Source organism: Cebidichthys violaceus, unplaced genomic scaffold (assembly GCF_023349555.1).
Source record: "Cebidichthys violaceus isolate CVI_PGR_0920_01 unplaced genomic scaffold, fCebVio1.0.p SCAF_32, whole genome shotgun sequence".
NCBI classification, from domain to species: Eukaryota; Metazoa; Chordata; class Actinopteri; order Perciformes; family Stichaeidae; genus Cebidichthys; species Cebidichthys violaceus.
In genome coordinates, this window is record NW_027176506.1 from 1,597,723 (window position 1) to 1,622,672 (window position 24,950).

At 47.6% G+C, this 24,950-nt stretch overlaps 41 non-coding genes across 41 annotated transcripts; all 41 read right to left on the bottom strand.

Moving 5' to 3' along the window:
* Positions 1–265: 265 nt before the first annotated feature.
* On the bottom strand, positions 266–429 carry LOC137882790 (U1 spliceosomal RNA). The gene has a single exon (XR_011104213.1). It is a non-coding gene; the product is annotated as a U1 spliceosomal RNA (small nuclear RNA).
* A 673-nt stretch (positions 430–1,102) lies between these two features.
* On the bottom strand, positions 1,103–1,293 carry LOC137882891 (U2 spliceosomal RNA). Its single transcript, XR_011104310.1, has one exon. It is a non-coding gene; the product is annotated as a U2 spliceosomal RNA (small nuclear RNA).
* Positions 1,294–1,472: 179 nt separating this feature from the next.
* Positions 1,473–1,587, bottom strand: LOC137882523 (U5 spliceosomal RNA). The gene has a single exon (XR_011103961.1). It is a non-coding gene; the product is annotated as a U5 spliceosomal RNA (small nuclear RNA).
* Positions 1,588–2,083: 496 nt separating this feature from the next.
* On the bottom strand, positions 2,084–2,247 carry LOC137882876 (U1 spliceosomal RNA). The gene has a single exon (XR_011104295.1). It is a non-coding gene; the product is annotated as a U1 spliceosomal RNA (small nuclear RNA).
* Positions 2,248–2,919: 672 nt separating this feature from the next.
* On the bottom strand, positions 2,920–3,110 carry LOC137883036 (U2 spliceosomal RNA). The gene has a single exon (XR_011104448.1). It is a non-coding gene; the product is annotated as a U2 spliceosomal RNA (small nuclear RNA).
* A 178-nt stretch (positions 3,111–3,288) lies between these two features.
* LOC137882652 (U5 spliceosomal RNA) lies at positions 3,289–3,403 on the bottom strand. The gene has a single exon (XR_011104081.1). It is a non-coding gene; the product is annotated as a U5 spliceosomal RNA (small nuclear RNA).
* Positions 3,404–3,900: 497 nt separating this feature from the next.
* LOC137882992 (U1 spliceosomal RNA) lies at positions 3,901–4,064 on the bottom strand. The gene has a single exon (XR_011104406.1). It is a non-coding gene; the product is annotated as a U1 spliceosomal RNA (small nuclear RNA).
* A 673-nt stretch (positions 4,065–4,737) lies between these two features.
* Positions 4,738–4,928, bottom strand: LOC137882971 (U2 spliceosomal RNA). Its single transcript, XR_011104386.1, has one exon. It is a non-coding gene; the product is annotated as a U2 spliceosomal RNA (small nuclear RNA).
* Positions 4,929–5,107: 179 nt separating this feature from the next.
* LOC137883066 (U5 spliceosomal RNA) lies at positions 5,108–5,222 on the bottom strand. The gene has a single exon (XR_011104465.1). It is a non-coding gene; the product is annotated as a U5 spliceosomal RNA (small nuclear RNA).
* Positions 5,223–5,718: 496 nt separating this feature from the next.
* Positions 5,719–5,882, bottom strand: LOC137882696 (U1 spliceosomal RNA). The gene has a single exon (XR_011104122.1). It is a non-coding gene; the product is annotated as a U1 spliceosomal RNA (small nuclear RNA).
* Positions 5,883–6,555: 673 nt separating this feature from the next.
* On the bottom strand, positions 6,556–6,746 carry LOC137882894 (U2 spliceosomal RNA). Its single transcript, XR_011104313.1, has one exon. It is a non-coding gene; the product is annotated as a U2 spliceosomal RNA (small nuclear RNA).
* A 178-nt stretch (positions 6,747–6,924) lies between these two features.
* Positions 6,925–7,039, bottom strand: LOC137882592 (U5 spliceosomal RNA). Its single transcript, XR_011104024.1, has one exon. It is a non-coding gene; the product is annotated as a U5 spliceosomal RNA (small nuclear RNA).
* A 497-nt stretch (positions 7,040–7,536) lies between these two features.
* LOC137883110 (U1 spliceosomal RNA) lies at positions 7,537–7,700 on the bottom strand. Its single transcript, XR_011104506.1, has one exon. It is a non-coding gene; the product is annotated as a U1 spliceosomal RNA (small nuclear RNA).
* Positions 7,701–8,373: 673 nt separating this feature from the next.
* LOC137883027 (U2 spliceosomal RNA) lies at positions 8,374–8,564 on the bottom strand. The gene has a single exon (XR_011104439.1). It is a non-coding gene; the product is annotated as a U2 spliceosomal RNA (small nuclear RNA).
* Positions 8,565–8,743: 179 nt separating this feature from the next.
* LOC137883067 (U5 spliceosomal RNA) lies at positions 8,744–8,858 on the bottom strand. The gene has a single exon (XR_011104466.1). It is a non-coding gene; the product is annotated as a U5 spliceosomal RNA (small nuclear RNA).
* Positions 8,859–9,354: 496 nt separating this feature from the next.
* Positions 9,355–9,518, bottom strand: LOC137882697 (U1 spliceosomal RNA). Its single transcript, XR_011104123.1, has one exon. It is a non-coding gene; the product is annotated as a U1 spliceosomal RNA (small nuclear RNA).
* Positions 9,519–10,191: 673 nt separating this feature from the next.
* LOC137882892 (U2 spliceosomal RNA) lies at positions 10,192–10,382 on the bottom strand. Its single transcript, XR_011104311.1, has one exon. It is a non-coding gene; the product is annotated as a U2 spliceosomal RNA (small nuclear RNA).
* Positions 10,383–10,561: 179 nt separating this feature from the next.
* LOC137882524 (U5 spliceosomal RNA) lies at positions 10,562–10,676 on the bottom strand. Its single transcript, XR_011103962.1, has one exon. It is a non-coding gene; the product is annotated as a U5 spliceosomal RNA (small nuclear RNA).
* Positions 10,677–11,172: 496 nt separating this feature from the next.
* Positions 11,173–11,336, bottom strand: LOC137882582 (U1 spliceosomal RNA). Its single transcript, XR_011104015.1, has one exon. It is a non-coding gene; the product is annotated as a U1 spliceosomal RNA (small nuclear RNA).
* Positions 11,337–12,008: 672 nt separating this feature from the next.
* On the bottom strand, positions 12,009–12,199 carry LOC137883031 (U2 spliceosomal RNA). The gene has a single exon (XR_011104443.1). It is a non-coding gene; the product is annotated as a U2 spliceosomal RNA (small nuclear RNA).
* Positions 12,200–12,378: 179 nt separating this feature from the next.
* On the bottom strand, positions 12,379–12,493 carry LOC137883086 (U5 spliceosomal RNA). Its single transcript, XR_011104484.1, has one exon. It is a non-coding gene; the product is annotated as a U5 spliceosomal RNA (small nuclear RNA).
* A 496-nt stretch (positions 12,494–12,989) lies between these two features.
* On the bottom strand, positions 12,990–13,153 carry LOC137882664 (U1 spliceosomal RNA). Its single transcript, XR_011104092.1, has one exon. It is a non-coding gene; the product is annotated as a U1 spliceosomal RNA (small nuclear RNA).
* Positions 13,154–13,826: 673 nt separating this feature from the next.
* Positions 13,827–14,017, bottom strand: LOC137883037 (U2 spliceosomal RNA). The gene has a single exon (XR_011104449.1). It is a non-coding gene; the product is annotated as a U2 spliceosomal RNA (small nuclear RNA).
* Positions 14,018–14,195: 178 nt separating this feature from the next.
* On the bottom strand, positions 14,196–14,310 carry LOC137882653 (U5 spliceosomal RNA). Its single transcript, XR_011104082.1, has one exon. It is a non-coding gene; the product is annotated as a U5 spliceosomal RNA (small nuclear RNA).
* Positions 14,311–14,807: 497 nt separating this feature from the next.
* Positions 14,808–14,971, bottom strand: LOC137882676 (U1 spliceosomal RNA). Its single transcript, XR_011104103.1, has one exon. It is a non-coding gene; the product is annotated as a U1 spliceosomal RNA (small nuclear RNA).
* A 673-nt stretch (positions 14,972–15,644) lies between these two features.
* Positions 15,645–15,835, bottom strand: LOC137882874 (U2 spliceosomal RNA). Its single transcript, XR_011104293.1, has one exon. It is a non-coding gene; the product is annotated as a U2 spliceosomal RNA (small nuclear RNA).
* A 179-nt stretch (positions 15,836–16,014) lies between these two features.
* Positions 16,015–16,129, bottom strand: LOC137883069 (U5 spliceosomal RNA). Its single transcript, XR_011104468.1, has one exon. It is a non-coding gene; the product is annotated as a U5 spliceosomal RNA (small nuclear RNA).
* Positions 16,130–16,625: 496 nt separating this feature from the next.
* On the bottom strand, positions 16,626–16,789 carry LOC137882698 (U1 spliceosomal RNA). The gene has a single exon (XR_011104124.1). It is a non-coding gene; the product is annotated as a U1 spliceosomal RNA (small nuclear RNA).
* A 673-nt stretch (positions 16,790–17,462) lies between these two features.
* LOC137882838 (U2 spliceosomal RNA) lies at positions 17,463–17,653 on the bottom strand. The gene has a single exon (XR_011104258.1). It is a non-coding gene; the product is annotated as a U2 spliceosomal RNA (small nuclear RNA).
* A 178-nt stretch (positions 17,654–17,831) lies between these two features.
* LOC137882568 (U5 spliceosomal RNA) lies at positions 17,832–17,946 on the bottom strand. Its single transcript, XR_011104001.1, has one exon. It is a non-coding gene; the product is annotated as a U5 spliceosomal RNA (small nuclear RNA).
* Positions 17,947–18,443: 497 nt separating this feature from the next.
* LOC137882688 (U1 spliceosomal RNA) lies at positions 18,444–18,607 on the bottom strand. Its single transcript, XR_011104114.1, has one exon. It is a non-coding gene; the product is annotated as a U1 spliceosomal RNA (small nuclear RNA).
* A 673-nt stretch (positions 18,608–19,280) lies between these two features.
* On the bottom strand, positions 19,281–19,471 carry LOC137882972 (U2 spliceosomal RNA). Its single transcript, XR_011104387.1, has one exon. It is a non-coding gene; the product is annotated as a U2 spliceosomal RNA (small nuclear RNA).
* Positions 19,472–19,651: 180 nt separating this feature from the next.
* On the bottom strand, positions 19,652–19,766 carry LOC137883070 (U5 spliceosomal RNA). The gene has a single exon (XR_011104469.1). It is a non-coding gene; the product is annotated as a U5 spliceosomal RNA (small nuclear RNA).
* A 496-nt stretch (positions 19,767–20,262) lies between these two features.
* On the bottom strand, positions 20,263–20,426 carry LOC137882700 (U1 spliceosomal RNA). The gene has a single exon (XR_011104126.1). It is a non-coding gene; the product is annotated as a U1 spliceosomal RNA (small nuclear RNA).
* Positions 20,427–21,099: 673 nt separating this feature from the next.
* Positions 21,100–21,290, bottom strand: LOC137882839 (U2 spliceosomal RNA). The gene has a single exon (XR_011104259.1). It is a non-coding gene; the product is annotated as a U2 spliceosomal RNA (small nuclear RNA).
* A 178-nt stretch (positions 21,291–21,468) lies between these two features.
* On the bottom strand, positions 21,469–21,583 carry LOC137882569 (U5 spliceosomal RNA). The gene has a single exon (XR_011104002.1). It is a non-coding gene; the product is annotated as a U5 spliceosomal RNA (small nuclear RNA).
* Positions 21,584–22,079: 496 nt separating this feature from the next.
* Positions 22,080–22,243, bottom strand: LOC137882541 (U1 spliceosomal RNA). The gene has a single exon (XR_011103977.1). It is a non-coding gene; the product is annotated as a U1 spliceosomal RNA (small nuclear RNA).
* A 673-nt stretch (positions 22,244–22,916) lies between these two features.
* On the bottom strand, positions 22,917–23,107 carry LOC137882973 (U2 spliceosomal RNA). The gene has a single exon (XR_011104388.1). It is a non-coding gene; the product is annotated as a U2 spliceosomal RNA (small nuclear RNA).
* Positions 23,108–23,286: 179 nt separating this feature from the next.
* LOC137883157 (U5 spliceosomal RNA) lies at positions 23,287–23,401 on the bottom strand. Its single transcript, XR_011104550.1, has one exon. It is a non-coding gene; the product is annotated as a U5 spliceosomal RNA (small nuclear RNA).
* A 496-nt stretch (positions 23,402–23,897) lies between these two features.
* On the bottom strand, positions 23,898–24,061 carry LOC137882709 (U1 spliceosomal RNA). Its single transcript, XR_011104135.1, has one exon. It is a non-coding gene; the product is annotated as a U1 spliceosomal RNA (small nuclear RNA).
* Positions 24,062–24,734: 673 nt separating this feature from the next.
* Positions 24,735–24,925, bottom strand: LOC137883008 (U2 spliceosomal RNA). Its single transcript, XR_011104421.1, has one exon. It is a non-coding gene; the product is annotated as a U2 spliceosomal RNA (small nuclear RNA).
* Between the last annotated feature and the right edge of the window lie 25 nt (positions 24,926–24,950).

Here is a 24,950-nt window from a genome sequence, read left to right on the forward strand (position 1 = left end):
CCAGCAGTCAGGGCTGATGTATACAGTGATTTGAGGCTGGCAGCACAGGCCTGGTGCAGTTCTTTCAATGGAGTATAGCAGTGGCTGCTGCTTGGCACACCTGTCCAAGCCCTCCATGGTCAAGCACCATGGTCTAGTTAAGGACATCTTTCTTCCTTTTCACAAACGCCCAGGACTCGGCTACAGGAATCGGCAAGCCGAATAGCAGCATGTTGAGGTCCATGTCCGTCTACCAACCGTGTGATATTTTTTTCAACTTAAAAATCAGGGGAGAGCGCGAACACAGTCCCCCACTACCAGAAATTATGCAGCTGAGACTCCCACATTTGGGGAATTCGCAGTGGTCAGCACAACCGGAGTGCAATGGTTGAGCCTCACCCTGGGTGAACCACCTTCTTGATCACGGTATCTTCCCTGCCAGGTAAGTATGAGTTGGAAGACACAGAGACAGGGGTGGCATTCCCAGACACAGTACTCTGGATGACGGTTCCCAGATGGCATAATCCCAGAGTCAGCATTAGCTTCCCTTGACAAGCTGTTTCTGCTTCTGAGAAAGCAAACACAGCCCAGCAACCAAACGAAAATCTAAGCATGCTAACAATGGAAGGATCTTCGGAACACATTTCTCCCACAAAGAAGGGAAAATATCGGTGAGGAGAACACGCAATCATTTTAGGCCCATCCAAAAAGCCACACCCACTTCTCTCGGCAAACCCGGGCAATTTGCATTACTCAACACACAGCTTCACAGCATACAACAGACACTGCTGCACAGCTACGCTTGCACTTTTCTGGACAATCTGCAAACGAAATAGAGCCTACAAAATGACATCACCCACAATCTGACTCGGAGGACGGAAATTAGCATTCAGAGCTGGAAATTTCCCCAAGCAGTCAGGGCTGATGTATACAGTGATTTGAGGCTGGGAGCACAGTGTTGTTCCACAAAGGGCCTCGGTAAGGAGTAAACAGGGCCTTTGTTTGCCACAAGTCCCGGCCTTGAAGACAGACAGCGACTGTGACTCGCGTCGTTCATTTCAGAGTCAAATCAATCAACAGACTGACCCATTTAGATTGGTGTTTGGTTGTCCACAAGGCATTTAAAGACTGCACCGTTCCCGGCAATGCTGCAATACCGGGTCAATGCGTGGAGTGAACGGAGCAAGCCCCTTTTTCATCTCCCAATGCTAAAAATCTGCTTAATACATTATCCTCATATAGAGGACATATCAGATATTAAACTGATAAGAACAGATACTACACTTGATCTTAGCCAAAAGGCCGAGAAGCAATGAGCCCCAACTGTTTGCTTCCTGAGGCAACCTCCTGACACATTTCTCCCTTGTCGTGGTGCAGTTCATTCAATGGGTCATGGCAGTGGCTGCTGCTTTGCACACCCGTCCAAACCCTCCATAGTCAAGCACCTTGGTCTAGTTAAGGACAGCTGTCTTTCTTTTCACAAGTGTACAAGGCTCAGCCAAACGGCAAAGCCTGCCAAAAATAGGTTTAACTCATTGGTGTTCCTCTCCACGGAAGTCTTTAGTAAAAGGCGAAAGACTTGTGCGTTACGAAGAGAAACCAAAGTAAGTACAGCACTCTTGTCGAGAGCAGCTGAAGACCCTAGTCGTCCCAGTCAAAACGCTCATGGTAAGCCTGAGTTGACGTGCCCTGTTCCAAATCCAAAGCCACACCCCTGCCCACATCTTAAAGAGGGCAATATTCTCCAATGTACTATTTCCTTCCCTCCAATCAAAAGCACAAATCTTGCTGTGTTATTTTTTCTTCATTTCACTGTTGATTCAGAGCTGGAAATTTCCCCCAGCAGTCAGGGCTGATGTATACAGTGATTTGAGGCTGGGAGCACAGTCCTGGTGCAGTTCTTTCAATGGGGCATAGCAGTGGCTGCTGCTTGGCACACCTGTCCAAGCCCTCCATGGTCAAGCACCATGGTCTAGTTAGGGACATCTTTCTTCCTTTTCACAAACGCCCAGGACTCGGCTACAGGAATCGGCAAGCCGAATAGCAGCATGTTGAGGTCCATGTCCGTCTACCAACCGTGTGATATTTTTTTCAACTTAAAAATCAGGGGAGAGCGCGAACGCAGTCCCCCACTACCAGAAATTATGCAGTCGAGATTCCCACATTTGGGGAATTCGCAGTGGTCAGCACAACCGGAGTGCAATGGTTGAGCCTCGCCCTGGGTGAACCACCTTCTTGATCATGGTATCTTCCCTGCCAGGTAAGTATGAGTTGGAAGACACAGAGACAGGGGTGGCATTCCCAGACACAGTACTCTGGATGAAGGTTCCCAGATGGCATAATCCCAGAGTCAGCATTAGCTTCCCTTGGCAAGCTGTTTCTGCTTCTGAGAAAGCAAACACAGCCCAGCAACCAAACGAAAATCTAAGCATGCTAACAATGGAAGGATCTTCGGAACACATTTCTCCCACAAAGAAGGAAAATATCGGTGAGGAGAACACGCAATCATTTTAGGCCCATCCAAAAAGCCACACCCACTTCTCTCGGCAAACCCGGGCAATTTGCATTACTCAACACACAGCTTCACAGCATACAACAGACACTGCTGCACAGCTACGCTTGCACTTTTCTGGACAATCTGCAAACGAAATAGAGCCTACAAAATGACATCACCCACAATCTGACTCGGAGGACGGAAATTAGCATTCAGAGCTGGAAATTTCCCCAAGCAGTCAGGGCTGATGTATACAGTGATTTGAGGCTGGGAGCACAGTGTTGTTCCACAAAGGGCCTCGGTAAGGAGTAAACAGGGCCTTTGTTTGCCACAAGTCCCGGCCTTGAAGACAGACAGCGACTGTGACTCGCGTCGTTCATTTCAGAGTCAAATCAATCAACAGACTGATCCATTTAGATTGGTGTTTGGTTGTCCACAAGGCATTTAAAGAGTGCACCGTTCCAGGCAACGCTGCAATACCGGGTCAATGTGTGGAGTGAACGGAGCAAGCCCCTTTTTCATCTCCCAATGCTAAAAATCTGCTTAATACATTATCCTCATATAGAGGACATATCAGATATTAAACTGATAAGAACAGATACTACACTTGATCTTAGCCAAAAGGCCGAGAAGCGATGAACCCCAACTGTTTGCTTCCTGAGGCAACCTCCTGACACATTTCTCCCTTGTCGTGGTGCAGTTCATTCAATGGGTCATGGCAGTGGCTGCTGCTTTGCACACCCGTCCAAACCCTCCATAGTCAAGCACCTTGGTCTAATTAAGGACAGCTGTTTTTCTTTTCACAAGTGTACAAGGCTCAGCCAAACGGCAAAGCCTGCCAAAATAGCTTTAACTCATTGGTGTTCCTCTCCACAGAAGTCTTTAGTAAAAGGCGAAAGACTTGCGCATTATGAAGAGAAACCAAAGTAAGTACAGCACTCTTGTCGAGAGCAGCTGAAGACCCTAGTCGTCCCAGTCAAAACGCTCATGGTAAGCCTGAGTTGACGTGCCCTGTTCCAAATCCAAAGCCACACCCCTGCCCACATCTTAAAGAGGGCAATATTCTCCAATGTACTATTTCCTTCCCTCCATTCAAAAGCACAAATCTCGCTGTGTTATTTTTTCTTCATTTCACTGTTGATTCAGAGCTGGAAATTTCCCCCAGCAGTCAGGGCTGATGTATACAGTGATTTGAGGCTGGCAGCACAGTCCTGGTGCAGTTCTTTCAATGGTGCATAGCAGTGGCTGCTGCTTGGCACACCTGTCCAAGCCCTCCATGGTCAAGCACCATGGTCTAGTTAAGGACATCTTTCTTCCTTTTCACAAACGCCCAGGACTCGGCTACAGGAATCGGCAAGCGGAATAGCAGCATGTTGAGGTCCATGTCCGTCTACCAACCGGGTGATATTTTTTTCAACTTAAAAAATCAGGGGAGAGCGCGAACGCAGTCCCCCACTACCAGAAATTATGCAGTCGAGATTCCCACATTTGGGGAATTCGCAGTGGTCAGCACAACCGGAGTGCAATGGTTGAGCCTCGCCCTGGGTGAACCACCTTCTTGATCATGGTATCTTCCCTGCCAGGTAAGTATGAGTTGGAAGACACAGAGACAGGGGTGGCATTCCCAGACACAGTACTCTGGATGACGGTTCCCAGATGGCATAATCCCAGAGTCAGCATTAGCTTCCCTTGGCAAGCTGTTTCTGCTTCTGAGAAAGCAAACACAGCCCAGCAACCAAACGAAAATCTAAGCATGCTAACAATGGAAGGATCTTCGGAACACATTTCTCCCACAAAGAAGGGAAAATATCGGTGAGGAGAACACGCAATCATTTTAGGCCCATCCAAAAAGCCACACCCACTTCTCTCGGCAAACCCGGGCAATTTGCATTACTCAACACACAGCTTCACAGCATACAACAGACACTGCTGCACAGCTACGCTTGCACTTTTCTGGACAATCTGCAAACGAAATAGAGCCTACAAAATGACATCACCCACAATCTGACTCGGAGGACGGAAATTAGCATTCAGAGCTGGAAATTTCCCCAAGCAGTCAGGGCTGATGTATACAGTGATTTGAGGCTGGGAGCACAGTGTTGTTCCACAAAGGGCCTCGGTAAGGAGTAAACAGGGCCTTTGTTTGCCACAAGTCCCGGCCTTGAAGACAGACAGCGACTGTGACTCGCGTCGTTCATTTCAGAGTCAAATCAATCAACAGACTGATCCATTTAGATTGGTGTTTGGTTGTCCACAAGGCATTTAAAGAGTGCACCGTTCCAGGCAATGCTGCAATACCGGGTCAATGCGTGGAGTGAACGGAGCAAGCCCCTTTTTCATCTCCCAATGCTAAAAATCTGCTTAATACATTATCCTCATATAGAGGACATATCAGATATTAAACTGATAAGAACAGATACTACACTTGATCTTAGCCAAAAGGCCGAGAAGCAATGAGCCCCAACTGTTTGCTTCCTGAGGCAACCTCCTGACACATTTCTCCCTTGTCGTGGTGCAGTTCATTCAATGGGTCATGGCAGTGGCTGCTGCTTTGCACACCCGTCCAAACCCTCCATAGTCAAGCACCTTGGTCTAGTTAAGGACACCTGTCTTTCTTTTCACAAGTGTACAAGGCTCAGCCAAATGGCAAAGCCTGCCAAAAATAGGTTTAACTCATTGGTGTTCCTCTCCACGGAAGTCTTTAGTAAAAGGCGAAAGACTTGTGCGTTATGAAGAGAAACCAAAGTAAGTACAGCACTCTTGTCGAGAGCAGCTGAAGACCCTAGTCGTCCCAGTCAAAACGCTCATGGTAAGCCTGAGTTGACGTGCCCTGTTCCAAATCCAAAGCCACACCCCTGCCCACATCTTAAAGAGGGCAATATTCTCCAATGTACTATTTCCTTCCCTCCAATCAAAAGCACAAATCTCACTGTGTTATTTTTTCTTCATTTCAATGTTGATTCAGAGCTGGAAATTTCCCCCAGCAATCAGGGCTGATGTATACAGTGATTTGAGGCTGGCAGCACAGTCCTGGTGCAGTTCTTTCAATGGGGCATAGCAGTGGCTGCTGCTTGGCACACCTGTCCAAGCCCTCCATGGTCAAGCACCATGGTCTAGTTAAGGACATCTTTCTTCCTTTTCACAAACGCCCAGGATTCGGCTACAGGAATCGGCAAGCGGAATAGCAGCATGTTGAGGTCCATGTCCGTCTACCAACCGTGTGATATTTTTTTCAACTTAAAAATCAGGGGAGAGCGCGAACGCAGTCCCCCACTACCAGAAATTATGCAGTTGAGATTCCCACATTTGGGGAATTCGCAGTGGTCAGCACAACCGGAGTGCAATGGTTGAGCCTCGCCCTGGGTGAACCACCTTCTTGATCATGGTATCTTCCCTGCCAGGTAAGTATGAGTTGGAAGACACAGAGACAGGGGTGGCATTCCCAGACACAGTACTCTGGATGACGGTTCCCAGATGGCATAATCCCAGAGTCAGCATTAGCTTCCCTTGGCAAGCTGTTTCTGCTTCTGAGAAAGCAAACACAGCCCAGCAACCAAACGAAAATCTAAGCATGCTAACAATGGAAGGATCTTCGGAACACATTTCTCCCACAAAGAAGGGAAAATATCGGTGAGGAGAACACGCAATCATTTTAGGCCCATCCAAAAAGCCACACCCACTTCTCTCGGCAAACCCGGGCAATTTGCATTACTCAACACACAGCTTCACAGCATACAACAGACACTGCTGCACAGCTACGCTTGCACTTTTCTGGACAATCTGCAAACGAAATAGAGCCTACAAAATGACATCACCCACAATCTGACTCGGAGGACGGAAATTAGCATTCAGAGCTGGAAATTTCCCCAAGCAGTCAGGGCTGATGTATACAGTGATTTGAGGCTGGGAGCACAGTGTTGTTCCACAAAGGGCCTCGGTAAGGAGTAAACAGGGCCTTTGTTTGCCACAAGTCCCGGCCTTGAAGACAGACAGCGACTGTGACTCGCGTCGTTCATTTCAGAGTCAAATCAATCAACAGACTGATACATTTAGATTGGTGTTTGGTTGTCCACAAGGCATTTAAAGACTGCACCGTTCCCGGCAATGCTGCAATACCGGGTCAATGCGTGGAGTGAACGGAGCAAGCCCCTTTTTCATCTCCCAATGCTAAAAATCTGCTTAATACATTATCCTCATATAGAGGACATATCAGATATTAAACTGATAAGAACAGATACTACACTTGATCTTAGCCAAAAGGCCGAGAAGTGATGAGCCCCAACTGTTTGCTTCCTGAGGCAACCTCCTGACACATTTCTCCCTTGTCGTGGTGCAGTTCATTCAATGGGTCATGGCAGTGGCTGCTGCTTTGCACACCCGTCCAAACCCTCCATAGTCAAGCACCTCGGTCTAGTTAAGGACAGCTGTTTTTCTTTTCACAAGTGTACAAGGCTCAGCCAAACGGCAAAGCCTGCCAAAATAGCTTTAACTCATTGGTGTTCCTCTCCACGGAAGTCTTTAGTAAAAGGCGAAAGACTTGTGCATTATGAAGAGAAACCAAAGTAAGTACAGCACTCTTGTCGAGAGCAGCTGAAGACCCTAGTCGTCCCAGTCAAAACGCTCATGGTAAGCCTGAGTTGACGTGCCCTGTTCCAAATCCAAAGCCACACCCCTGCCCACATCTTAAAGAGGGCAATATTCTCCAATGTACTATTTCCTTCCCTCCAATCAAAAGCACAAATCTCGCTGTGTTATTTTTTCTTCATTTCACTGTTGATTCAGAGCTGGAAATTTCCCCCAGCAGTCAGGGCTGATGTATACAGTGATTTGAGGCTGGCAGCACAGTCCTGGTGCAGTTCTTTCAATGGGGCATAGCAGTGGCTGCTGCTTGGCACACCTGTCCAAGCCCTCCATGGTCAAGCACCATGGTCTAGTTAAGGACATCTTTCTTCCTTTTCACAAACGCCCAGGACTCGGCTACAGGAATCGGCAAGCGGAATAGCAGCATGTTGAGGTCCATGTCCGTCTACCAACCGGGTGATATTTTTTTCAACTTAAAAAATCAGGGGAGAGCGCGAACGCAGTCCCCCACTACCAGAAATTATGCAGTCGAGATTCCCACATTTGGGGAATTCGCAGTGGTCAGCACAACCGGAGTGCAATGGTTGAGCCTCGCCCTGGGTGAACCACCTTCTTGATCATGGTATCTTCCCTGCCAGGTAAGTATGAGTTGGAAGACACAGAGACAGGGGTGGCATTCCCAGACACAGTACTCTGGATGACGGTTCCCAGATGGCATAATCCCAGAGTCAGCATTAGCTTCCCTTGGCAAGCTGTTTCTGCTTCTGAGAAAGCAAACACAGCCCAGCAACCAAACGAAAATCTAAGCATGCTAACAATGGAAGGATCTTCGGAACACATTTCTCCCACAAAGAAGGGAAAATATCGGTGAGGAGAACACGCAATCATTTTAGGCCCATCCAAAAAGCCACACCCACTTCTCTCGGCAAACCCGGGCAATTTGCATTACTCAACACACAGCTTCACAGCATACAACAGACACTGCTGCACAGCTACGCTTGCACTTTTCTGGACAATCTGCAAACGAAATAGAGCCTACAAAATGACATCACCCACAATCTGACTCGGAGGACGGAAATTAGCATTCAGAGCTGGAAATTTCCCCAAGCAGTCAGGGCTGATGTATACAGTGATTTGAGGCTGGGAGCACAGTGTTGTTCCACAAAGGGCCTCGGTAAGGAGTAAACAGGGCCTTTGTTTGCCACAAGTCCCGGCCTTGAAGACAGACAGCGACTGTGACTCGCGTCGTTCATTTCAGAGTCAAATCAATCAACAGACTGATACATTTAGATTGGTGTTTGGTTGTCCACAAGGCATTTAAAGAGTGCACCGTTCCAGGCAATGCTGCAATACCGGGTCAATGCGTGGAGTGAACGGAGCAAGCCCCTTTTTCATCTCCCAATGCTAAAAATCTGCTTAATACATTATCCTCATATAGAGGACATATCAGATATTAAACTGATAAGAACAGGTACTACACTTGATCTTAGCCAAAAGGCCGAGAAGCAATGAGCCCCAACTGTTTGCTTCCTGAGGCAACCTCCTGACACATTTCTCCCTTGTCGTGGTGCAGTTCATTCAATGGGTCATGGCAGTGGCTGCTGCTTTGCACACCCGTCCAAACCCTCCATAGTCAAGCACCTTGGTCTAGTTAAGGACACCTGTCTTTCTTTTCACAAGTGTACAAGGCTCAGCCAAATGGCAAAGCCTGCCAAAAATAGGTTTAACTCATTGGTGTTCCTCTCCACGGAAGTCTTTAGTAAAAGGCGAAAGACTTGTGCGTTATGAAGAGAAACCAAAGTAAGTACAGCACTCTTGTCGAGAGCAGCTGAAGACCCTAGTCGTCCCAGTCAAAACGCTCATGGTAAGCCTGAGTTGACGTGCCCTGTTCCAAATCCAAAGCCACACCCCTGCCCACATCTTAAAGAGGGCAATATTCTCCAATGTACTATTTCCTTCCCTCCAATCAAAAGCACAAATCTCACTGTGTTATTTTTTCTTCATTTCAATGTTGATTCAGAGCTGGAAATTTCCCCCAGCAATCAGGGCTGATGTATACAGTGATTTGAGGCTGGGAGCACAGTCCTGGTGCAGTTATTTCAATGGGGCATAGCAGTGGCTGCTGCTTGGCACACCTGTCCAAGCCCTCCATGGTCAAGCACCATGGTCTAGTTAAGGACATCTTTCTTCCTTTTCACAAACGCCCAGGATTCGGCTACAGGAATCGGCAAGCGGAATAGCAGCATGTTGAGGTCCATGTCCGTCTACCAACCGTGTGATATTTTTTTCAACTTAAAAATCAGGGGAGAGCGCGAACGCAGTCCCCCACTACCAGAAATTATGCAGTTGAGATTCCCACATTTGGGGAATTCGCAGTGGTCAGCACAACCGGAGTGCAATGGTTGAGCCTCGCCCTGGGTGAACCACCTTCTTGATCATGGTATCTTCCCTGCCAGGTAAGTATGAGTTGGAAGACACAGAGACAGGGGTGGCATTCCCAGACACAGTACTCTGGATGACGGTTCCCAGATGGCATAATCCCAGAGTCAGCATTAGCTTCCCTTGGCAAGCTGTTTCTGCTTCTGAGAAAGCAAACACAGCCCAGCAACCAAACGAAAATCTAAGCATGCTAACAATGGAAGGATCTTCGGAACACATTTCTCCCACAAAGAAGGGAAAATATCGGTGAGGAGAACACGCAATCATTTTAGGCCCATCCAAAAAGCCACACCCACTTCTCTCGGCAAACCCGGGCAATTTGCATTACTCAACACACAGCTTCACAGCATACAACAGACACTGCTGCACAGCTACGCTTGCACTTTTCTGGACAATCTGCAAACGAAATAGAGCCTACAAAATGACATCACCCACAATCTGACTCGGAGGACGGAAATTAGCATTCAGAGCTGGAAATTTCCCCAAGCAGTCAGGGCTGATGTATACAGTGATTTGAGGCTGGGAGCACAGTGTTGTTCCACAAAGGGCCTCGGTAAGGAGTAAACAGGGCCTTTGTTTGCCACAAGTCCCGGCCTTGAAGACAGACAGCGACTGTGACTCGCGTCGTTCATTTCAGAGTCAAATCAATCAACAGACTGACCCATTTAGATTGGTGTTTGGTTGTCCACAAGGCATTTAAAGACTGCACCGTTCCCGGCAATGCTGCAATACCGGGTCAATGCGTGGAGTGAACGGAGCAAGCCCCTTTTTCATCTCCCAATGCTAAAAATCTGCTTAATACATTATCCTCATATAGAGGACATATCAGATATTAAACTGATAAGAACAGATACTACACTTGATCTTAGCCAAAAGGCCGAGAAGCAATGAGCCCCAACTGTTTGCTTCCTGAGGCAACCTCCTGACACATTTCTCCCTTGTCGTGGTGCAGTTCATTCAATGGGTCATGGCAGTGGCTGCTGCTTTGCACACCCGTCCAAACCCTCCATAGTCAAGCACCTTGGTCTAGTTAAGGACAGCTGTCTTTCTTTTCACAAGTGTACAAGGCTCAGCCAAACGGCAAAGCCTGCCAAAAATAGGTTTAACTCATTGGTGTTCCTCTCCACGGAAGTCTTTAGTAAAAGGCGAAAGACTTGTGCGTTACGAAGAGAAACCAAAGTAAGTACAGCACTCTTGTCGAGAGCAGCTGAAGACCCTAGTCGTCCCAGTCAAAACGCTCATGGTAAGCCTGAGTTGACGTGCCCTGTTCCAAATCCAAAGCCACACCCCTGCCCACATCTTAAAGAGGGCAATATTCTCCAATGTACTATTTCCTTCCCTCCAATCAAAAGCACAAATCTTGCTGTGTTATTTTTTCTTCATTTCACTGTTGATTCAGAGCTGGAAATTTCCCCCAGCAGTCAGGGCTGATGTATACAGTGATTTGAGGCTGGGAGCACAGTCCTGGTGCAGTTCTTTCAATGGGGCATAGCAGTGGCTGCTGCTTGGCACACCTGTCCAAGCCCTCCATGGTCAAGCACCATGGTCTAGTTAGGGACATCTTTCTTCCTTTTCACAAACGCCCAGGACTCGGCTACAGGAATCGGCAAGCCGAATAGCAGCATGTTGAGGTCCATGTCCGTCTACCAACCGTGTGATATTTTTTTCAACTTAAAAATCAGGGGAGAGCGCGAACGCAGTCCCCCACTACCAGAAATTATGCAGTCGAGATTCCCACATTTGGGGAATTCGCAGTGGTCAGCACAACCGGAGTGCAATGGTTGAGCCTCGCCCTGGGTGAACCACCTTCTTGATCATGGTATCTTCCCTGCCAGGTAAGTATGAGTTGGAAGACACAGAGACAGGGGTGGCATTCCCAGACACAGTACTCTGGATGAAGGTTCCCAGATGGCATAATCCCAGAGTCAGCATTAGCTTCCCTTGGCAAGCTGTTTCTGCTTCTGAGAAAGCAAACACAGCCCAGCAACCAAACGAAAATCTAAGCATGCTAACAATGGAAGGATCTTCGGAACACATTTCTCCCACAAAGAAGGAAAATATCGGTGAGGAGAACACGCAATCATTTTAGGCCCATCCAAAAAGCCACACCCACTTCTCTCGGCAAACCCGGGCAATTTGCATTACTCAACACACAGCTTCACAGCATACAACAGACACTGCTGCACAGCTACGCTTGCACTTTTCTGGACAATCTGCAAACGAAATAGAGCCTACAAAATGACATCACCCACAATCTGACTCGGAGGACGGAAATTAGCATTCAGAGCTGGAAATTTCCTCAAGCAGTCAGGGCTGATGTATACAGTGATTTGAGGCTGGGAGCACAGTGTTGTTCCACAAAGGGCCTCGGTAAGGAGTAAACAGGGCCTTTGTTTGCCACAAGTCCCGGCCTTGAAGACAGACAGCGAATGTGACTCGCGTCATTCATTTCAGAGTCAAATCAATCAACAGACTGATCCATTTAGATTGGTGTTTGGTTGTCCACAAGGCATTTAAAGAGTGCACCGTTCCAGGCAATGCTGCAATACCGTGTCAATGCGTGGAGTGAACGGAGCAAGCCCCTTTTTCATCTCCCAATGCTAAAAATCTGCTTAATACATTATCCTCATATAGAGGACATATCAGATATTAAACTGATAAGAACAGATACTACACTTGATCTTAGCCAAAAGGCCGAGAAGCGATGAGCCCCAACTGTTTGCTTCCTGAGGCAACCTCCTGACACATTTCTCCCTTGTCGTGGTGCAGTTCATTCAATGGGTCATGGCAGTGGCTGCTGCTTTGCACACCCGTCCAAACCCTCCATAGTCAAGCACCTTGGTCTAGTTAAGGACAGCTGTCTTTCTTTTCACAAGTGTACAAGGCTCAGCCAAACGGCAAAGCCTGCCAAAAATAGGTTTAACTCATTGGTGTTCCTCTCCACGGAAGTCTTTAGTAAAAGGCGAAAGACTTGTGCGTTATGAAGAGAAACCAAAGTAAGTACAGCACTCTTGTCGAGAGCAGCTGAAGACCCTAGTCGTCCCAGTCAAAACGCTCATGGTAAGCCTGAGTTGACGTGCCCTGTTCCAAATCCAAAGCCACACCCCTGCCCACATCTTAAAGAGGGCAATATTCTCCAATGTACTATTTCCTTCCCTCCAATCAAAAGCACAAATCTCGCTGTGTTATTTTTTCTTCATTTCACTGTTGATTCAGAGCTGGAAATTTCCCCCAGCAGTCAGGGCTGATGTATACAGTGATTTGAGGCTGGGAGCACAGTCCTGGTGCAGTTCTTTCAATGGGGCATAGCAGTGGCTGCTGCTTGGCACACCTGTCCAAGCCCTCCATGGTCAAGCACCATGGTCTAGTTAGGGACATCTTTCTTCCTTTTCACAAACGCCCAGGACTCAGCTACAGGAATCGGCAAGCCGAATAGCAGCATGTTGAGGTCCATGTCCGTCTACCAACCGTGTGATATTTTTTTCAACTTAAAAATCAGGGGAGAGCGCGAACGCAGTCCCCCACTACCAGAAATTATGCAGTCGAGATTCCCACATTTGGGGAATTCGCAGTGGTCAGCACAACCGGAGTGCAATGGTTGAGCCTCGCCCTGGGTGAACCACCTTCTTGATCATGGTATCTTCCCTGCCAGGTAAGTATGAGTTGGAAGACACAGAGACAGGGGTGGCATTCCCAGACACAGTACTCTGGATGACGGTTCCCAGATGGCATAATCCCAGAGTCAGCATTAGCTTCCTTTGGCAAGCTGTTTCTGCTTCTGAGAAAGCAAACACAGCCCAGCAACCAAACGAAAATCTAAGCATGCTAACAATGGAAGGATCTTCGGAACACATTTCTCCCACAAAGAAGGGAAAATATCGGTGAGGAGAACACGCAATCATTTTAGGCCCATCCAAAAAGCCACACCCACTTCTCTCGGCAAACCTGGGCAATTTGCATTACTCAACACACAGCTTCACAGCATACAACAGACACTGCTGCACAGCTACGCTTGCACTTTTCTGGACAATCTGCAAACGAAATAGAGCCTACAAAATGACATCACCCACAATCTGACTCGGAGGACGGAAATTAGCATTCAGAGCTGGAAATTTCCCCAAGCAGTCAGGGCTGATGTATACAGTGATTTGAGGCTGGGAGCACAGTGTTGTTCCACAAAGGGCCTCGGTAAGGAGTAAACAGGGCCTTTGTTTGCCACAAGTCCCGGCCTTGAAGACAGACAGCGACTGTGACTCGCGTCGTTCATTTCAGAGTCAAATCAATCAACAGACTGATCCATTTAGATTGGTGTTTGGTTGTCCACAAGGCATTTAAAGAGTGCACCGTTCCAGGCAACGCTGCAATACCGGGTCAATGTGTGGAGTGAACGGAGCAAGCCCCTTTTTCATCTCCCAATGCTAAAAATCTGCTTAATACATTATCCTCATATAGAGGACATATCAGATATTAAACTGATAAGAACAGATACTACACTTGATCTTAGCCAAAAGGCCGAGAAGCGATGAACCCCAACTGTTTGCTTCCTGAGGCAACCTCCTGACACATTTCTCCCTTGTCGTGGTGCAGTTCATTCAATGGGTCATGGCAGTGGCTGCTGCTTTGCACACCCGTCCAAACCCTCCATAGTCAAGCACCTTGGTCTAATTAAGGACAGCTGTTTTTCTTTTCACAAGTGTACAAGGCTCAGCCAAACGGCAAAGCCTGCCAAAATAGCTTTAACTCATTGGTGTTCCTCTCCACAGAAGTCTTTAGTAAAAGGCGAAAGACTTGCGCATTATGAAGAGAAACCAAAGTAAGTACAGCACTCTTGTCGAGAGCAGCTGAAGACCCTAGTCGTCCCAGTCAAAACGCTCATGGTAAGCCTGAGTTGACGTGCCCTGTTCCAAATCCAAAGCCACACCCCTGCCCACATCTTAAAGAGGGCAATATTCTCCAATGTACTATTTCCTTCCCTCCATTCAAAAGCACAAATCTCGCTGTGTTATTTTTTCTTCATTTCACTGTTGATTCAGAGCTGGAAATTTCCCCCAGCAGTCAGGGCTGATGTATACAGTGATTTGAGGCTGGCAGCACAGTCCTGGTGCAGTTCTTTCAATGGGGCATAGCAGTGGCTGCTGCTTGGCACACCTGTCCAAGCCCTCCATGGTCAAGCACCATGGTCTAGTTAAGGACATCTTTCTTCCTTTTCACAAACGCCCAGGACTCGGCTACAGGAATCGGCCAGCGGAATAGCAGCATGTTGAGGTCCATGTCCGTCTACCAACCGGGTGATATTTTTTTCAACTTAAAAAATCAGGGGAGAGCGCGAACGCAGTCCCCCACTACCAGAAATTATGCAGTCGAGATTCCCACATTTGGGGAATTCGCAGTGGTCAGCACAACCGGAGTGCAATGGTTGAGCCTCGCCCTGGGTGAACCACCTTCTTGATCATGGTATCTTCCCTGCCAGGTAAGTATGAGTTGGAAGACACAGAGACAGGGGTGGCATTCCCAGACACAGTACTCTGGATGACGGTTCCCAGATGGCATAATCCCAGAGTCAGCATTAGCTTCCCTTGGCAAGCTGTTTCTGCTTCTGAGAAAGCAAACACAGCCCAGCAACCAAACGAAAATCTAAGCATGCTAACAATGGAAGGATCTTCGGAACACATTTCTCCCACAAAGAAGGGAAAATATCGGTGAGGAGAACACGCAATCATTTTAGGCCCATCCAAAAAGCCACACCCACTTCTCTCGGCAAACCCGGGCAATTTGCATTACTCAACACACAGCTTCACAGCATACAACAGACACTGCTGCACAGCTACGCTTGCACTTTTCTGGACAATCTGCAAACGAAATAGAGCCTACAAAATGACATCACCCACAATCTGACTCGGAGGACGGAAATTAGCATTCAGAGCTGGAAATTTCCCCAAGCAGTCAGGGCTGATGTATACAGTGATTTGAGGCTGGGAGCACAGTGTTGTTCCACAAAGGGCCTCGGTAAGGAGTAAACAGGGCCTTTGTTTGCCACAAGTCCCGGCCTTGAAGACAGACAGCGACTGTGACTCGCGTCGTTCATTTCAGAGTCAAATCAATCAACAGACTGATCCATTTAGATTGGTGTTTGGTTGTCCACAAGGCATTTAAAGAGTGCACCGTTCCCGGCAATGCTGCAATACCGGGTCAATGCGTGGAGTGAACGGAGCAAGCCCCTTTTTCATCTCCCAATGCTAAAAATCTGCTTAATACATTATCCTCATATAGAGGACATATCAGATATTAAACTGATAAGAACAGATACTACACTTGATCTTAGCCAAAAGGCCGAGAAGCAATGAGCCCCAACTGTTTGCTTCCTGAGGCAACCTCCTGACACATTTCTCCCTTGTCGTGGTGCAGTTCATTCAATGGGTCATGGCAGTGGCTGCTGCTTTGCACACCCGTCCAAACCCTCCATAGTCAAGCACCTTGGTCTAGTTAAGGACACCTGTCTTTCTTTTCACAAGTGTACAAGGCTCAGCCAAATGGCAAAGCCTGCCAAAAATAGGTTTAACTCATTGGTGTTCCTCTCCACGGAAGTCTTTAGTAAAAGGCGAAAGACTTGTGCGTTATGAAGAGAAACCAAAGTAAGTACAGCACTCTCGTCGAGAGCAGCTGAAGACCCTAGTCGTCCCAGTCAAAACGCTCATGGTAAGCCTGAGTTGACGTGCCCTGTTCCAAATCCAAAGCCACACCCCTGCCCACATCTTAAAGAGGGCAATATTCTCCAATGTACTATTTCCTTCCCTCCAATCAAAAGCACAAATCTCACTGTGTTATTTTTTCTTCATTTCAATGTTGATTCAGAGCTGGAAATTTCCCCCAGCAATCAGGGCTGATGTATACAGTGATTTGAGGCTGGCAGCACAGTCCTGGTGCAGTTCTTTCAATGGGGCATAGCAGTGGCTGCTGCTTGGCACACCTGTCCAAGCCCTCCATGGTCAAGCACCATGGTCTAGTTAAGGACATCTTTCTTCCTTTTCACAAACGCCCAGGATTCGGCTACAGGAATCGGCAAGCGGAATAGCAGCATGTTGAGGTCCATGTCCGTCTACCAACCGTGTGATATTTTTTTCAACTTAAAAATCAGGGGAGAGCGCGAACGCAGTCCCCCACTACCAGAAATTATGCAGTTGAGATTCCCACATTTGGGGAATTCGCAGTGGTCAGCACAACCGGAGTGCAATGGTTGAGCCTCGCCCTGGGTGAACCACCTTCTTGATCATGGTATCTTCCCTGCCAGGTAAGTATGAGTTGGAAGACACAGAGACAGGGGTGGCATTCCCAGACACAGTACTCTGGATGACGGTTCCCAGATGGCATAATCCCAGAGTCAGCATTAGCTTCCCTTGGCAAGCTGTTTCTGCTTCTGAGAAAGCAAACACAGCCCAGCAACCAAACGAAAATCTAAGCATGCTAACAATGGAAGGATCTTCGGAACACATTTCTCCCACAAAGAAGGGAAAATATCGGTGAGGAGAACACGCAATCATTTTAGGCCCATCCAAAAAGCCACACCCACTTCTCTCGGCAAACCCGGGCAATTTGCATTACTCAACACACAGCTTCACAGCATACAACAGACACTGCTGCACAGCTACGCTTGCACTTTTCTGGACAATCTGCAAACGAAATAGAGCCTACAAAATGACATCACCCACAATCTGACTCGGAGGACGGAAATTAGCATTCAGAGCTGGAAATTTCCCCAAGCAGTCAGGGCTGATGTATACAGTGATTTGAGGCTGGGAGCACAGTGTTGTTCCACAAAGGGCCTCGGTAAGGAGTAAACAGGGCCTTTGTTTGCCACAAGTCCCGGCCTTGAAGACAGACAGCGACTGTGACTCGCGTCGTTCATTTCAGAGTCAAATCAATCAACAGACTGATACATTTAGATTGGTGTTTGGTTGTCCACAAGGCATTTAAAGAGTGCACCGTTCCCGGCAATGCTGCAATACCGGGTCAATGCGTGGAGTGAACGGAGCAAGCCCCTTTTTCATCTCCCAATGCTAAAAATCTGCTTAATACATTATCCTCATATAGAGGACATATCAGATATTAAACTGATAAGAACAGATACTACACTTGATCTTAGCCAAAAGGCCGAGAAGCGATGAGCCCCAACTGTTTGCTTCCTGAGGCAACCTCCTGACACATTTCTCCCTTGTCGTGGTGCAGTTCATTCAATGGGTCATGGCAGTGGCTGCTGCTTTGCACACCCGTCCAAACCCTCCATAGTCAAGCACCTCGGTCTAGTTAAGGACAGCTGTTTTTCTTTTCACAAGTGTACAAGGCTCAGCCAAACGGCAAAGCCTGCCAAAATAGCTTTAACTCATTGGTGTTCCTCTCCACGGAAGTCTTTAGTAAAAGGCGAAAGACTTGTGCGTTATGAAGAGAAACCAAAGTAAGTACAGCACTCTTGTCGAGAGCAGCTGAAGACCCTAGTCGTCCCAGTCAAAACGCTCATGGTAAGCCTGAGTTGACGTGCCCTGTTCCAAATCCAAAGCCACACCCCTGCCCACATCTTAAAGAGGGCAATATTCTCCAATGTACTATTTCCTTCCCTCCAATCAAAAGCACAAATCTCGCTGTGTTATTTTTTCTTCATTTCACTGTTGATTCAGAGCTGGAAATTTCCCCCAGCAGTCAGGGCTGATGTATACAGTGATTTGAGGCTGGCAGCACAGTCCTGGTGCAGTTCTTTCAATGGGGCATAGCAGTGGCTGCTGCTTGGCACACCTGTCCAAGCCCTCCATGGTCAAGCACCATGGTCTAGTTAAGGACATCTTTCTTCCTTTTCACAAACGCCCAGGACTCGGCTACAGGAATCGGCAAGCGGAATAGCAGCATGTTGAGGTCCATGTCCGTCTACCAACCGGGTGATATTTTTTTCAACTTAAAAAATCAGGGGAGAGCGCGAACGCAGTCCCCCACTACCAGAAATTATGCAGTCGAGATTCCCACATTTGGGGAATTCGCAGTGGTCAGCACAACCGGAGTGCAATGGTTGAGCCTCGCCCTGGGTGAACCACCTTCTTGATCATGGTATCTTCCCTGCCAGGTAAGTATGAGTTGGAAGACACAGAGACAGGGGTGGCATTCCCAGACACAGTACTCTGGATGACGGTTCCCAGATGGCATAATCCCAGAGTCAGCATTAGCTTCCCTTGGCAAGCTGTTTCTGCTTCTGAGAAAGCAAACACAGCCCAGCAACCAAACGAAAATCTAAGCATGCTAACAATGGAAGGATCTTCGGAACACATTTCTCCCACAAAGAAGGGAAAATATCGGTGAGGAGAACACGCAATCATTTTAGGCCCATCCAAAAAGCCACACCCACTTCTCTCGGCAAACCCGGGCAATTTGCATTACTCAACACACAGCTTCACAGCATACAACAGACACTGCTGCACAGCTACGCTTGCACTTTTCTGGACAATCTGCAAACGAAATAGAGCCTACAAAATGACATCACCCACAATCTGACTCGGAGGACGGAAATTAGCATTCAGAGCTGGAAATTTCCCCAAGCAGTCAGGGCTGATGTATACAGTGATTTGAGGCTGGGAGCACAGTGTTGTTCCACAAAGGGCCTCGGTAAGGAGTAAACAGGGCCTTTGTTTGCCACAAGTCCCGGCCTTGAAGACAGACAGCGACTGTGACTCGCGTCGTTCATTTCAGAGTCAAATCAATCAACAGACTGATACATTTAGATTGGTGTTTGGTTGTCCACAAGGCATTTAAAGAGTGCACCGTTCCAGGCAATGCTGCAATACCGGGTCAATGCGTGGAGTGAACGGAGCAAGCCCCTTTTTCATCTCCCAATGCTAAAAATCTGCTTAATACATTATCCTCATATAGAGGACATATCAGATATTAAACTGATAAGAACAGATACTACACTTGATCTTAGCCAAAAGGCCGAGAAGCAATGAGCCCCAACTGTTTGCTTCCTGAGGCAACCTCCTGACACATTTCTCCCTTGTCGTGGTGCAGTTCATTCAATGGGTCATGGCAGTGGCTGCTGCTTTGCACACCCGTCCAAACCCTCCATAGTCAAGCACTCTTGGTCTAGTTAAGGACACCTGTCTTTCTTTTCACAAGTGTACAAGGCTCAGCCAAATGGCAAAGCCTGCCAAAAATAGGTTTAACTCATTGGTGTTCCTCTCCACGGAAGTCTTTAGTAAAAGGCGAAAGACTTGTGCGTTATGAAGAGAAACCAAAGTAAGTACAGCACTCTTGTCGAGAGCAGCTGAAGACCCTAGTCGTCCCAGTCAAAACGCTCATGGTAAGCCTGAGTTGACGTGCCCTGTTCCAAATCCAAAGCCACACCCCTGCCCACATCTTAAAGAGGGCAATATTCTCCAATGTACTATTTCCTTCCCTCCAATCAAAAGCACAAATCTCACTGTGTTATTTTTTCTTCATTTCAATGTTGATTCAGAGCTGGAAATTTCCCCCAGCAATCAGGGCTGATGTATACAGTGATTTGAGGCTGGGAGCACAGTCCTGGTGCAGTTATTTCAATGGGGCATAGCAGTGGCTGCTGCTTGGCACACCTGTCCAAGCCCTCCATGGTCAAGCACCATGGTCTAGTTAAGGACATCTTTCTTCCTTTTCACAAACGCCCAGGATTCGGCTACAGGAATCGGCAAGCGGAATAGCAGCATGTTGAGGTCCATGTCCGTCTACCAACCGTGTGATATTTTTTTCAACTTAAAAATCAGGGGAGAGCGCGAACGCAGTCCCCCACTACCAGAAATTATGCAGTTGAGATTCCCACATTTGGGGAATTCGCAGTGGTCAGCACAACCGGAGTGCAATGGTTGAGCCTCGCCCTGGGTGAACCACCTTCTTGATCATGGTATCTTCCCTGCCAGGTAAGTATGAGTTGGAAGACACAGAGACAGGGGTGGCATTCCCAGACACAGTACTCTGGATGACGGTTCCCAGATGGCATAATCCCAGAGTCAGCATTAGCTTCCCTTGGCAAGCTGTTTCTGCTTCTGAGAAAGCAAACACAGCCCAGCAACCAAACGAAAATCTAAGCATGCTAACAATGGAAGGATCTTCGGAACACATTTCTCCCACAAAGAAGGGAAAATATCGGTGAGGAGAACACGCAATCATTTTAGGCCCATCCAAAAAGCCACACCCACTTCTCTCGGCAAACCCGGGCAATTTGCATTACTCAACACACAGCTTCACAGCATACAACAGACACTGCTGCACAGCTACGCTTGCACTTTTCTGGACAATCTGCAAACGAAATAGAGCCTACAAAATGACATCACCCACAATCTGACTCGGAGGACGGAAATTAGCATTCAGAGCTGGAAATTTCCCCAAGCAGTCAGGGCTGATGTATACAGTGATTTGAGGCTGGGAGCACAGTGTTGTTCCACAAAGGGCCTCGGTAAGGAGTAAACAGGGCCTTTGTTTGCCACAAGTCCCGGCCTTGAAGACAGACAGCGACTGTGACTCGCGTCGTTCATTTCAGAGTCAAATCAATCAACAGACTGATACATTTAGATTGGTGTTTGGTTGTCCACAAGGCATTTAAAGAGTGCACCGTTCCCGGCAATGCTGCAATACCGGGTCAATGCGTGGAGTGAACGGAGCAAGCCCCTTTTTCATCTCCCAATGCTAAAAATCTGCTTAATACATTATCCTCATATAGAGGACATATCAGATATTAAACTGATAAGAACAGATACTACACTTGATCTTAGCCAAAAGGCCGAGAAGCGATGAGCCCCAACTGTTTGCTTCCTGAGGCAACCTCCTGACACATTTCTCCCTTGTCGTGGTGCAGTTCATTCAATGGGTCATGGCAGTGGCTGCTGCTTTGCACACCCGTCCAAACCCTCCATAGTCAAGCACCTCGGTCTAGTTAAGGACAGCTGTTTTTCTTTTCACAAGTGTACAAGGCTCAGCCAAACGGCAAAGCCTGCCAAAATAGCTTTAACTCATTGGTGTTCCTCTCCACGGAAGTCTTTAGTAAAAGGCGAAAGACTTGTGCGTTATGAAGAGAAACCAAAGTAAGTACAGCACTCTTGTCGAGAGCAGCTGAAGACCCTAGTCGTCCCAGTCAAAACGCTCATGGTAAGCCTGAGTTGACGTGCCCTGTTCCAAATCCAAAGCCACACCCCTGCCCACATCTTAAAGAGGGCAATATTCTCCAATGTACTATTTCCTTCCCTCCAATCAAAAGCACAAATCTCGCTGTGTTATTTTTTCTTCATTTCACTGTTGATTCAGAGCTGGAAATTTCCCCCAGCAATCAGGGCTGATGTATACAGTGATTTGAGGCTGGGAGCACAGTCCTGGTGCAGTTCTTTCAATGGGGCATAGCAGTGGCTGCTGCTTGGCACACCTGTCCAAGCCCTCCATGGTCAAGCACCATGGTCTAGTTAAGGACATCTTTCTTCCTTTTCACAAACGCCCAGGACTCGGCTACAGGAATCGGCAAGCGGAATAGCAGCATGTTGAGGTCCATGTCCGTCTACCAACCGGGTGATATTTTTTTCAACTTAAAAATCAGGGGAGAGCGCGAACGCAGTCCCCCACTATCAGAAATTATGCAGTCGAGATTCCCACATTTGGGGAATTCGCAGTGGTCAGCACAACCGGAGTGCAATGGTTGAGCCTCGCCCTGGGTGAACCACCTTCTTGATCATGGTATCTTCCCTGCCAGGTAAGTATGAGTTGGAAGACACAGAGACAGGGGTGGCATTCCCAGACACAGTACTCTGGATGACGGTTCCCAGATGGCATAATCCCAGAGTCAGCATTAGCTTCCCTTGGCAAGCTGTTTCTGCTTCTGAGAAAGCAAACACAGCCCAGCAACCAAACGAAAATCTAAGCATGCTAACAATGGAAGGATCTTCGGAACACATTTCTCCCACAAAGAAGGGAAAATATCGGTGAGGAGAACACGCAATCATTTTAGGCCCATCCAAAAAGCCACACCCACTTCTCTCGGCAAACCCGGGCAATTTGCATTACTCAACACACAGCTTCACAGCATACAACAGACACTGCTGCACAGCTACGCTTGCACTTTTCTGGACAATCTGCAAACGAAATAGAGCCTACAAAATGACATCACCCACAATCTGACTCGGAGGACGGAAATTAGCATTCAGAGCTGGAAATTTCCCCAAGCAGTCAGGGCTGATGTATACAGTGATTTGAGGCTGGGAGCACAGTGTTGTTCCACAAAGGGCCTCGGTAAGGAGTAAACAGGGCCTTTGTTTGCCACAAGTCCCGGCCTTGAAGACAGACAGCGACTGTGACTCGCGTCGTTCATTTCAGAGTCAAATCAATCAACAGACTGATCCATTTAGATTGGTGTTTGGTTGTCCACAAGGCATTTAAAGAGTGCACCGTTCCAGGCAATGCTGCAATACCGGGTCAATGCGTGGAGTGAACGGAGCAAGCCCCTTTTTCATCTCCCAATGCTAAAAATCTGCTTAATACATTATCCTCATATAGAGGACATATCAGATATTAAACTGATAAGAACAGATACTACACTTGATCTTAGCCAAAAGGCCGAGAAGCAATGAGCCCCAACTGTTTGCTTCCTGAGGCAACCTCCTGACACATTTCTCCCTTGTCGTGGTGCAGTTCATTCAATGGGTCATGGCAGTGGCTGCTGCTTTGCACACCCGTCCAAACCCTCCATAGTCAAGCACCTTGGTCTAGTTAAGGACACCTGTCTTTCTTTTCACAAGTGTACAAGGCTCAGCCAAACGGCAAAGCCTGCCAAAAATAGGTTTAACTCATTGGTGTTCCTCTCCACGGAAGTCTTTAGTAAAAGGCGAAAGACTTGTGCGTTATGAAGAGAAACCAAAATAAGTACAGCACTCTTGTCGAGAGCAGCTGAAGACCCTAGTCGTCCCAGTCAAAACGCTCATGGTAAGCCTGAGTTGACGTGCCCTGTTCCAAATCCAAAGCCACACCCCTGCCCACATCTTAAAGAGGGCAATATTCTCCAATGTACTATTTCCTTCCCTCCATTCAAAAGCACAAATCTCGCTGTGTTATTTTTTCTTCATTTCACTGTTGATTCAGAGCTGGAAATTTCTCCCAGCAGTCAGGGCTGATGTATACAGTGATTTGAGGCTGGCAGCACAGTCCTGGTGCAGTTCTTTCAATGGGGCATAGCAGTGGCTGCTGCTTGGCACACCTGTCCAAGCCCTCCATGGTCAAGCACCATGTTCTAGTTAAGGACATCTTTCTTCCTTTTCACAAACGCCCAGGACTCGGCTACAGGAATCGGCAAGCGGAATAGCAGCATGTTGAGGTCCATGTCCGTCTACCAACCGGGTGATATTTTTTTCAACTTAAAAATCAGGGGAGAGCGCGAACGCAGTCCCCCACTACCAGAAATTATGCAGTCAAGATTCCCACATTTGGGGAATTAGCAGTGGTCAGCACAACCGGAGTGCAATGGTTGAGCCTCACCCTGGGTGAACCACCTTCTTGATCATGGTATCTTCCCTGCCAGGTAAGTATGAGTTGGAAGACACAGAGACAGGGGTGGCATTCCCAGACACAGTACTCTGGATGACGGTTCCCAGATGGCATAATCCCAGAGTCAGCATTAGCTTCCCTTGGCAAGCTGTTTCTGCTTCTGAGAAAGCAAACACAGCCCAGCAACCAAACGAAAATCTAAGCATGCTAACAATGGAAGGATCTTCGGAACACATTTCTCCCACAAAGAAGGGAAAATATCGGTGAGGAGAACACGCAATCATTTTAGGCCCATCCAAAAAGCCACACCCACTTCTCTCGGCAAACCCGGGCAATTTGCATTACTCAACACACAGCTTCACAGCATACAACAGACACTGCTGCACAGCTACGCTTGCACTTTTCTGGACAATCTGCAAACGAAATAGAGCCTACAAAATGACATCACCCACAATCTGACTCGGAGGACGGAAATTAGCATTCAGAGCTGGAAATTTCCCCAAGCAGTCAGGGCTGATGTATACAGTGATTTGAGGCTGGGAGCACAGTGTTGTTCCACAAAGGGCCTCGGTAAGGAGTAAACAGGGCCTTTGTTTGCCACAAGTCCCGGCCTTGAAGACAGACAGCGACTGTGACTCGCGTCGTTCATTTCAGAGTCAAATCAATCAACAGACTGATCCATTTAGATTGGTGTTTGGTTGTCAACGAGGCATTTAAAGAGTGCACCGTTCCCGGCAATGCTGCAATACCGGGTCAATGCGTGGAGTGAACGGAGCAAGCCCTTTTTTCATCACCCAATGCTAAAAATCTGCTTAATACATTATCCTCATATAGAGGACATATCAGATATTAAACTGATAAGAACAGATACTACACTTGATCTTAGCCAAAAGGCCGAGAAGCGATGAGCCCAAACTGTTTGCTTCCTGCG